This window comes from Nuphar pumila, chromosome 16, assembly GCF_984573655.1.
Source record: "Nuphar pumila chromosome 16, dmNupPumi1.hap1.1, whole genome shotgun sequence".
Taxonomy (NCBI): Eukaryota; Viridiplantae; Streptophyta; class Magnoliopsida; order Nymphaeales; family Nymphaeaceae; genus Nuphar; species Nuphar pumila.
In genome coordinates this window covers 49523283-49535126 of record NC_143264.1, presented here as the reverse complement: position 1 = coordinate 49535126, position 11844 = coordinate 49523283, and positions in this window count along the sequence as shown.

Below are 11844 nucleotides of genomic sequence, written 5' to 3'. Positions count from 1 at the left end.
GTGTTGCAGTTTAACAGCCTCATCAAATCCATGTTGGTCAATATCATTAGCTTAGGATTAATCTAAATATTGTTTTAGTCATTTTGTGTTTTGGGTGTTGATTGTTATTGAAAATATAAAAATCAAGGTTATGGTTTCCTAGTTGTGGTGTCGTCCGTTCTTGGTAGGGTCTTTCATAAATTGTTATAGTGGAAATTCTTGTCTTTTTAGTTCTTCATGCTATGATAGTGTAGATCTTGTTTTTGAAATTGATTTTCGATAGTTTAGGTTGTTAGTTCTAGTTGGCTATAAATTTAGATGCATGATTTTCATGATAGTCTTAGTGTAACTTGTTCTTTGTCATTTTGATTTTAATTCAGTTTTAGGTATTCTTCTTCCCCAAGGTGGGGCGGCAGCCATTAGAGCTCCAGTCGAGCTCTAGGCTACTTTTGGTAGTTGTAGCATTGTGGTAAGTTTTAGATTTTAGGCAAGTGTTTTTAGGGTGTCTAGATACATTGTATTAGGGGAGTTAGTTTTAGACGTTTTAGTGGTAGTTTTTGGAAGGTTGAAATAGTAGAGTAAATGCTTCAAAAAGAAAAACATTTTGACAAACATTGATTGCTCCAAATTTGTTGGATTTTCTTTTAGGCAAGTGTGCAAATTGATTCAAAGAAGGAAATTCAAGATAGCATCAAGAATTTTTGGAAAGTTGAATTGAATATTAAATCTTTTCTAAAAAGGAGCTCACGTTTTTAGATAGAGGGATTTAATTGCTTTCCAAACACGTTTGGAAAGTCGAATTCATTGTGGCCCTTGTGGAGCTGGACGGTTTCAACCCTTTGTTGCCCATTTTATTTATCAAGCCATTATATTAACTGTTATCCCATTTGCTTGGACGGTTTTGAGTGTTTTAAAATTTCCAAAGTGAGCAAAGGCAAGTTCTAAAAGTATAACTCCTCTCTATTGGACGATTTTTGGATAGTATAAGTTTTCCAAATTTATTCCAGAGCATTTACTCACATTGATACCCATTTACTTAATAGTATATTTTAGATTTAGAATTACCTATTTAAGATTAATTGTTCATTAACTCTCAGATTAAGATTGAGTCTCTAATTAGATAAGTTTTAATTACGATTAGTATAGTAAGGTGTTAGGTGTAGAGATTTGTGAGTATTAATTGAATTTGTTATTTTTAATTCATTAGATGTTTATTTTTCAATTCCTAATTTAGGCAGGGTCTAGTCGAGTCAACCTAGCCAGGTGTGGCGTGAACCTAGTTGAACCTAGTCACATATTAAAACCGCCCCATCTTGGTTTTTAGTGGTCTACTTAACTTTAGTTTTAATTCACAGTAGTTTAGTATAAGTTAGTTTAGTCCTTTACTTAATCAACTCAGTTAGATTTTAGAAGTTAGTGTGTATTTAATGTGTAGTTGTTTATTAGGTTTGATTTGACCATTGCATTTAGTTAAACTGTCTTCAGTTCTTATTAATTGTAATTGCTAAGTCATATAGTTAGGTTGTACTTTTAATTACCTTAGTTGCATTTGAATTGGTATTTAAGTTAGCTTTAGTCGTAATTTACCTATTGCATTTCATTCTTATGTTATTTAGCATAATTGCATTTAATAGCTGCATATAAATTGTCATTCAGTACCATTTAGGATTGCATTAGAGTTAGATTGCATTTTTAGTGTTTAAAATAGCTTTATAAAGTGAATAGTGCATTGAATCCGAAACTCGATTTTTGTCTTGTCGCACTATCATCATTTCATGTGCAACAATTTCGAGTTTTCAAAAGATTATTTTTCTATTCTCTTTATTGGTGTGTTAACTGTATGCAGACCAAATTTCAGCTCAATCCGAGTTGGTTTGGTCTGATTTTGAAGTGTTTTGTGAAAACCGCATTTTCTGGATTTTAAATTATAGGACTTTCGATATCCTGATTTTTCCCTGTTTTGAAACGCTTATATATGGAGTTCCAGATATTTTTTTTCAATTCTATAAAAACTGTCAATTTGTTTAATTTGTCAGTTGCAGAACAGAACAAATTTCGGGAAAATCGGACTTCGTTTGCCCTGTCAAACAGTGGTTTTCCGATAGCCTATCAGAATGCTATTTTACACTAGTTAGGGGCAGTTTCGTAATTTTCATAGTTTCGGCAATTTAGACTTGTTTTCCATAATTTCTGCATTTTAGGAGTTGCATCATCATCATACAGCATTAGTAGAGTTAAATTGGTTAATTTTAGAATTAATTTAGTATTTTATTTAATTTGTGCTTGATACATAGCATTTGTTTTGTAATTTTCGTATAATTAGAAATAGTTTTAGTTATTGTTTTAATAGTTAGAATAGAAAACTAACTTTGTATTTTTCTGCATTTTTAGGTTGAAAAGCATATTTAGTGTCCAGGGTTATTGACCAAGTGAGAAGATTCTCTACGTGGCGAAAAGACGGAAATACCCTTGGCGTGGAGCGGAAGACTGATTGCTTGATTACTTTTCTTTTAGTGATTATTTGCAGTTATATTAACTTTATAATTGTAGGTTGACATTTGTCATTAATAAATTGAATTTTATAGAAATATTGTGGTTAATTCCTGTTCCCTGTGGATTCGACCCGTACTTACCACTTTGTGGAAAGTCGGTTTTTAAATTTTTGGTTGACGATTTTCCAAAGTTTTATTGAAAATACTTGTTTTAAAAAGAGCATTCCAAAATGTCAACCAGGGAACATCTTTCGAAAGTGCTTACCTTCAATTACCTTGAAACAACTATAAATTTTATCATTTTGGCAAAATTTTCCAGCTTTCCCGATAAAGAAATAAGAATTTAACATCTGTTTTGATACATCTTGGTGTTGCCTTTCCCTTCTTTCGCATAGTCGAAAGAGTTGCCTTCCCCTCTTTTCATAAGAGTTGCCTTCTTCGTCTTTCGCTTTGTCGAGAGACTCGCCTTCTCCTTTCTAAAAGGATTGCCTTCTCCGTCTTTCGCTTTGTCGAGAGACTCGCCTTCTCCTTGATTAAATAATCGCTTTCTTCGTCTTTCGCTTTGTCGAGAGACTCACCTTCTCCTTTCTAAAAGGATTGCCTTCTTCGTCTTTCGCTTTATCGAGAGACTCACCTTCTCCTTTCTAAAAGGATTGTCTTCTCCGTCTTTCGCTTTATCGAGAGACTCGCCTTCTCTTTTCTAAAAGGATCGCCTTCCCCGTCTTTCGCTTTGTCGAGAGACTCGCCTTCTCCTTTCTAAAAGGATTGCTTTCTTCATCTTTCACTTTGTCGAGAGATTCGCCTTCTCCTTGATTAAATAATCGCCTTCTCCGTCTTTCGCTTTGTCGAGAGACTCACCTTCTTTTTTCTAAAAGGATTGCCTTCTCCGTCTTTCGCTTTGTCGAGAGACTCGCCTTCTCCTTGATAAAAGGATCGCCTTCCTCGTCTTTCGTTTTGTCGAGAGACTCGCCTTCTCCTTGATAAAAGGATTGCCTTCCTCGTCTTTCGCTTTGTCGAGAGACTCGCCTTCTCCTTGATTAAAGGATTGCCTTCTCCGTCTTTCGCTTTGTCGAGAGACTCGCCTTCTCCTTGATTAAATGATCACCTTCTTCATCTTTCACTTTTATCAAAAGACTTGCCTTCTTCTGTCAAAAGGATTGCCCTTTTCGTCTTTCGCTTTGTCGAAAGACTCGCCTTCTCCTTGATAAAAGGATATCCTTATTCATCTTTGCCTTGATCAAAATTTTTGCCTTCTCCTTGCCAAAAGGATCGCCATCTTCATATTTCACATTTTGCCTTCTCCTTGCCAAAAGGATTGTCATCTTCATATTTCACATTTTTGCCTTCTCCATTCCAAAAGGATTGCCAACTTCATATTTCACATTTTGCCTTCTCCTTGCCAAAAGGATTGCCATCTTCATATTTCACATTTTTGCCTTCTCCTTGCCAAAAGGATTGCCATCTTCATATTTCACATTTTTGCCTTCTCCTTGCCAAAAGAATTGCCATCTTCATATTTCACATTTTGCCTTCTCCTTACCAAAAGGATTGCCATCTTCATATCTTCATATTTTACCTTCTCCTTGCTAAAATAATTGCTATCTTCATATCTTCATATTTTACCTTCTCCTTGCTAACAAGATTGCCATCTTCATCGTCATCTTCATATTTCGCTTTCACCTTCTCATGTCCAAAGGATTTGCCCTCTTCCATCTTTCGCCTTGTCAAGAGATTCGCCTCCTTGATAAAAGGTTTGCCTTATTCATCTTTCACCCCATCGAAAGATTCGCCTCCTGTTACCTTATTCATCGTTCATTTTTGTCTCACATCTCCTCATTTTTCCATCTCTCACATTCCCAAAAAGAGTTACCTCGTTCAGAAGAGGTGTCTCTTCCTGTCCCGTCATGGTTTCTCCATTTGAGAATTCCGTATGGTTGTTCCCACTCAGGTTAAGGGTCAAAACCTGTACTTCCTGCGAGAGGTCATTAAATTCAAAAGCTGATTTAGTCTCAACAATGAGACGTCCAAGTTCATTCCTTTTTCAAAGCTTTAGGGAACCCCCATTTTCTTCCTCCTTTCGCAAACTCCTTTCGGATTTGTTCATTCAAACTCCGAAGGTCCCATCATGGTCTCTTCACCCGAGGATTCCGTTTAGTAGTTATGAACACCCCAAATTTTTCAAAATCTTTTAAATATTCCCCTTTTGCCCCTGATATCATTTTCTGAGCAATTGAGCCACTTTTAAACCTAAATTCCAGTTCATTTCTCAAGTTTTACTGAAATTAAATCCATTTTATATGTCTGACTTGATTTCGGATCCAGATCCATTGTCCAGATCCAAATCCAAATCTGAGCTTCATTGTCCGAATTTTAAAACCAAATTTAAAATAACCTTTTGAAAGGCTCAGACAGTTCATCCAGTATTCGTTTGAATCTATCGAGTTGTATTCCTCGATTCGAGGCTTAAAACTCGAATATTTTCTCAAAACTTGGGTCCAAACCCATTTTCTGAAGAAATTTCCCCAAAATACCCCCGATTTCTCAGAAAACCCTTCTTTTGTAAATATTTATAAATTTAGTTAAAAAATCCCTTAGCTTTAGAATTTCTATGTCAAAAAACACTGAAAAAATAGAAAATGAAGAAAAGAACAAAAAAAAAATATATAAAAGATCAAAATATAGTTTCGAAAGCTTCCCTTTTTAACTGAAACCATCTTTTTGAAAATACTTTTGAAAAGGGGCACTCTTTTGAAAAAAAGGTTTTAACGAATATCTGTGGGCTTTATCGGACTCTCGCTCCCCATTCTCGCTCCATCGCCCCCTCCCTTCCTTCCAGAACCATCACTGAAATCCTCTCTGGCCTTCTCCCTCCATCCACCCACAAACCCCCATGTGCTCGAACCCTCCGATCGCCTCATCTTCTCCCTCTCCCGCGCATCACCATCTTCCCCTCATCTCCGCCTTTGATCTTCAACCACCGATCCTCCTTCATATCTCCATCAGTCGCAGGCTCCCCCCTTTCCAGAAGGATCCTCCCCATCGAACGGCCTCACGAGCTATTCCCATTCTCGACCGTCGATGCCTAACAATCTCCCCTTGTGGAGGCTTCTTGTTTTCCCTTAAAAAGACATCCAGAAGTCCATTTTCTTCATCCGTCTTCACCCCACCATGACCTCGTTCTCCTTCATGCATCGACCGCTTCTTCACCTCCCCATTTCTCCTTCACGGGTCGCTTCTTCACCTCTCCATGTGCTTCTTCCCCTTCTGATCGTCTTCACCCCTCCCCTTTCTGGAAGCCGACTGTCTCCCAGCCGGATCGCAGGAAGTTCCAGCTCTCTCTCTCATACCGAACAGGTAAGTAAATCTTCCCTTGTTGATTCTTTTTCAGAGATCCCCTTTCTTTTTCTTCTTCATCATTTCTTTCTTTTTTTTCTCCCCATCGATCAAGGGAAGTCGACTCTGTAGTAGAAAGGCCATGAAGGTATGCTCTCCTTCTTCCCCTTTTAAATCTGTCATGAAATACTTCGCTTTAAGTTTCATTTTTTTAGGGCAAGAATGGTAGGGTCGACCTGCATATAGCAGGATCGACCCACCTGTTGTTGCTACATTAATGAGCAATCCGAACTCCAACATCTATTTTACTTTCTTTCTTTTAAAAAAAAAAATCTTTACATTCAAGTAAATTTTGAGCATCAATCGATTCAGCATATTGTTATTTGGTTTTCTGCTGATATGATCAATTCCCCATTCTTCTTTCTTCATTTTCAATTTTAGTTTCTTATTTGCTTTGTTTGATTTATCGTTTACATCAGTCTATAATGCTTGATCTCCTGTTTTATCGATCATCGACATTTTCTTTTGTGGTAATCAATCATATGAGGTCAAATAAGGGGTACTTCATTTCGGTTAGTTTATTTTCACTTTCTGTTGCTTACTTTCTTACATCGTTTTCACTTTTCCAATTTGATTGTCTATTACAGGCAACCTTTCATTTGCATTTTCCTGTGCCAATGTCATTTTTTTTTATCGCATTTGATCTCCTGTTTTCCACTATATCATGCATCAAACTTGTTTCCTGGTTCATCCATGGCATTTATATAATGTTAGATCATCTTCGATGTGTGTATGTTCCGCATCCTACGCCTCAGATGGTTTTCCAGTTTCCTCTCTTTAATGAGATCATATGAATTAGTCATTCTTTTGAAATATTAGGTTTGTTTTCTGGAAAATAATCTGTAAAATCCACTCATGATCGTATTCTCAAAGAGCAGAAATGCAGTTGATATCTGAAAGGTTTTCTCTGAAATTGTTGAAAGATGACTCGGTTCCATCCCATGACTGTGATGTCTGCTACACACTCCAGTTACATCATCTGCAGAATCCAACCAGTTACCCCTTCGCATTTCAACCATTAAGAGGACTCTGGGTCCGAAAGACCGAAGAGAGAACAACTCTGAACCACAGCTGTGATTGAAAATTCAAGCTTATCTGTTACGCCTGAGCCTGAGATGAGCCTTGTTGTTCGATCCATCTTAGGCATGCATGTACTACATCATGGCTGGAATCACAATCAAGCAAGAACATGCGGTCCTCAGGCTAAGTTAAGGCTAGTTAATGGCTCGTGAAATGTCCAAGGTATCACTTTCAAGCCAAATGAATCCATATCTTGCCATAGGAGTATTGCTAGCTCCATCTTTGCCATCTTTGTCTTTATTTTTATATATATATATTTTTTATTTTGCCGAAGGTTAAGCTAAATGCTTCATGTTTTCTTTTAAATACCTTTCTTACTTACATTGCCTTGATTTGTTGATGAACAGGGATTCACCCAGGAAGCCACCCTTAATTGGCAAACCTCGTTCTTTATGTACTCTAATGGCAGTTACTGCTTGTTTATTTCTTTTATAATTGGTGTCCAGGTCCATGATTTAGTCCTCTGCGAGTTAGCATCAGCCAGTCCATTATGCTTACTTGATGTTACATCTCATCAATTTACTGGCCTCAGTATATTCTGTATTCAAATAAAAGGTTTTCTGATTCCTGTAACACCATTGTTAATAAGTTCTGCCGGCCCGCCCGTAACGATTCTCTAGTCAAGGTTGGGGTCGAGTAGATAATAGATCGCTCATCTGCAGGATGTAGGGCCCACCAACAGATTTATAGTTATTACAACTCCCAGAGTCTCCAGTTGGGCTCCCAAGCTTTTGGATCTGGGGATCCAAAATGTGTTAGGATCCTGACAACATAGTTCATCCTGTAAAGTATTAGGTAGTTGTTATATGCTGCACTGGTGCGCTTCTGTGTCCTATTGCAGGTTGTTTTGTTATTTATTCCTTTTAATTTCTATTATATCAGTTTGAGAACCTTGCTCTTCAATGTAAATGCTTTGATTGGAATGTTGACCAGGATCAAGGAGTTAAAGTGCCCAGACTCACTTGCAATTTGGTGTGTGAGCTGCAGATAATAATACATCATTGCAGGATGTGCTCAGATTGGGAGATGTATTTAAAAGCAACATGCATCTGGAATCCATCCACTTCATCTTTTATTAGACGAGCTGATCCATCTGTGCATATCAGTTTTCTACGCTTCTATCACCACTGCTGAGTTGTTCCCAGTTGCCTTGGCTTGCCTCCAGCTCCTTTATTATCAGCTCAGCTGCGCAGAATGTTGCAGACATGGATACCAGAAAGATTGGTGGCGCTGACATAGCACAAAGTATACATCAAGAAAATAAGAAAGAGAGTTGCATCGGTACAAGGGATTTGCTGGCTAGATGAGACAATAAGAAAATTTATGGTATTTATGGGTAACTGATTCCTTTTTGATAAAGTTTATATATATTTCATTCATTGGTGAATGTCCCTAAATTGTAATGTCATATTTTATGTATTTGTGGATATAACTCATGCTTGTTTTGCAGGGAATTTCTATTGGTTAAGTTGCTTGCCTATAAAAGAACTGATTGAAGCCAAACTTGTACATGATTGATCCACTTTGTTATATGGTGAGAGGTAACAACAAACAAAAAGATATGTAGGATATTCTTTTTTTTTAACTGGTAAGAACTAGTGAAAAGAATAGTTTATGCACATCAAGAGAATGGAAAGTGAATATGCTAATGGAAATACTCAAGTTCTTTGGCTTTGTAGAATCTGGTAACATCAGAGGAAGTGCCTTGATGCACGTTAGGAGATTTCTATGGTTACTAACTCTCTTTTGAAAATGCTGAATAACGATCTTAAATGTTGTCCTTAAAGTCTTGTTATTGAACTTTGGCTCGTTGTAAGAATGGGCATTATGCTTGTGTTTTGCAGCACACAAATGAGCATTTGAGAAAGCGAAAGTGCCCATAAGTCTAGTGCTTGCCAACCGAAATAACAAACTTCCCACTTCTTAGGTATTGGAGGATTTGTTGCTGAGAATTCGCAATGGATTCATTTTTGTATGTTTTGGAAGACTGTAAAATTTCTTTGTAAAGGTTGTCTAGCTTTGATTTTGTGGATTTGTTATATAATTAAATACATACTAAGATACACTTTATATGGGCTATTTGGTTCGGCTGTCGAGGGGGCCATCAGCCTGTTCTTGTTTGTAAAAAGGAAAGCTCTCTGATTTGTTCCTGGCATGCTGTAAAATTTGCTAAATTCCCTGTGTTATTTTGACTGTCAACATAAGCTGGGTTATTTTAGCCTTTAAACCTTCGGTTTCCATAGCCATCTGCCGCAACATCCATGGCAATGCCTACAGCTGCCCAGCACCCTATACCTATCCCATACCAACTACACAGCAGTATTTTACTGCGTTTTGTTTTCCCCGAGTAACATTATCTACCCCAGATGATAAGATTGTTGTGCCTATGCTATGAGATCAACTAACAGGAACCAATTCATAGGCTTGTTTATTGGACAGTACCCCAGGTTTTTGAGGGCTCAATGTAAATTTCTTAGGACTTTTGTGAATAAGTTGTTTGAGTACATGTATGAAACTCATCCTGGAGTTCATGATATGGCTTGTGATACATTCTTGAAGATTGTTCAGAAATGCAAGAGGAAATGTGTAATTGTTCAGGTCAGAGAAAGTGAGTCATTTGTATCTAAGCTTTTAACTGGTCTCTCTACAACTATTGCGGATCTTGAGCCCCATCGAATTCATACATTTTATGGATCAGCTGGTCACATGATTCAATCTGAATCTGACCCACAGAAAAGAGATGAATATATGTCAAGATTGATGCAATTTCCTAATCAATAATGAGTTGAGATTATTGGCCAAGCACGCCAAAGTATTGATTTTCTTTGAAGGACCAGGCTGCAATAAGAATTATGCTTACCATATTGCAGAAGTTCACCAATGTTACCATTTTCATTTCTTACATCATATATATATATATATATACAATCCAACATCTCATATATCTTTCTTTATTCTTGCTTATCATACACATGCCCATTTGTATAGTGGATTCAATATGATATTTGTATATTTGTTTATTATTTTATGCTAACTCTCTTTTACAGGAAGATGTAAGAAGATTAAATTTCTCTCTTAGACCAGAAATTTTTGATATTTGCAATTCAAGGTTGTAATAAATTAGGTATAAATAAGAATGTTTAAATTTCCAGGTTTTTAGATAGAATGAATGAGCATTGTAAATATCATGAATTACTTATTCTTCATGCATTTTTTTTCTTTATTTCTCAAAATCTCACATTGGTGAAACACGAATGGCACGTGCACCATTTCGTAAGAGGTAAATTAATCCTAAGTTGATGATTCATATCAATGGCCATAGTCAGGGTGTGGACAAAACTTAGTATTTTTATCTTTTACGAAATAACACTGGATCCGCACTGGATCCGTTTTCAAAATTCATCATATTTTCCTTAAATATTTTTCTTCTTTTATCAGAATTTAACTTAAAATTAATTCAAAATATATACCAATGACCATAGTCAGGGTATATTGAGAGTTAATTTCATTTTAAATTCTATAAAAGCACCAAATGTGTTTCATTCTTCACCTGAATTTAAATATAGATTATTATATAATACATTCAATGACCATAATCAAGGATGTATTATATCTTCCATCTTATTTTAATTCATTTAAAGAATGAAATAGCTTTTCAAATACAATTTCAAATTCTTTAAATTCATTCATCATTTAGGATAGAACTGCATCATATTTTCAAAATTCCTTTTTCAAAAACTCCAAGTAATGTAAATATTTTCCTAAAATCTATTTTCAATCAAATCCAATTCATTCTTTCAATTTTCTATTTCATTTTCAAAATCTCAAAGTTCAATCTAACTTTGAGATTTTAAATTCATTTTATATTCAAATTTAAATCAGATTTCAAAGTTCAATTTGACTTTGAAATTCCAAATCCATTTATATCCAAAAACTCTAATCAAACTCAAAGTTCAATTTTAACTTTGAGATTCTTGATTTATCTTCTAAATTCCAAAATCAAACTTCAAAAATTCAAGGTCTAATTTGACTTTGAAATTCGTTTGTATATTCAAAATTCTAAATTTCATTTTCCAAAGTTCAATTTAAACTTGGAAGTTCTTGATTCATCTTCTGAATTTAAATCCATTTTAGGATCCAGAATTCAACACTCACATTGGATTTCAGATTTCAGATCCAAATTCATCTTAGGATCCAGAGTCCAACTCAACATTGGATCTCAGACTTCAGATCCAAATCCATCTTAGGATCCAGAACCCAATTCTACACTTGGATCTCAGACTTCAGATCCATTCCATTCTAGGACCCAGAACCCAATTCTATATTTGGATCTCAGACTTCAGATCCAAGATCCATCTTAGGATCCAGAATTCAATTCTATTTCCAATTTTAGATTTCAAATCCAAATTCCACTTACAGATCACCTCTGAATTTCTTAAATTCATCTCTATTTTAAATATCATTTCTCAGATCCATTCTAAATTTCAAACTTCAAAAATCTAAATTCAATTTCATCTCAAATATTCATTTCCTTTCCTAAATTCAAGTTCAAAATTCAAAGTCCATTTCTGACTTTGAAACTTCATTTCCTTTCATTTCAAAGCTTCAAAATCATTCTTTCTCAAAATCAAGATTTATTCTTCCAACTCTGATTTACTTCAAAGACTTAGAATTTCTTTGATCTATCTCAAGTTCTAAATTTAGATTCAAATCATTTTCTTCACTCCCTTACCAAGTTCATCTCAGAATACTTGGAAATTTTCAAAACATCTTTCAAAAGAGCATACATCCTTGCATTGCACAAGCATGATTCTTTGTGCATTTAGAGTTAGAATAAATTCTTAGATTATATTTAGGCAAAGCAAAAGGCATAGATTCGATCCTTGGTTTGATTACCCCT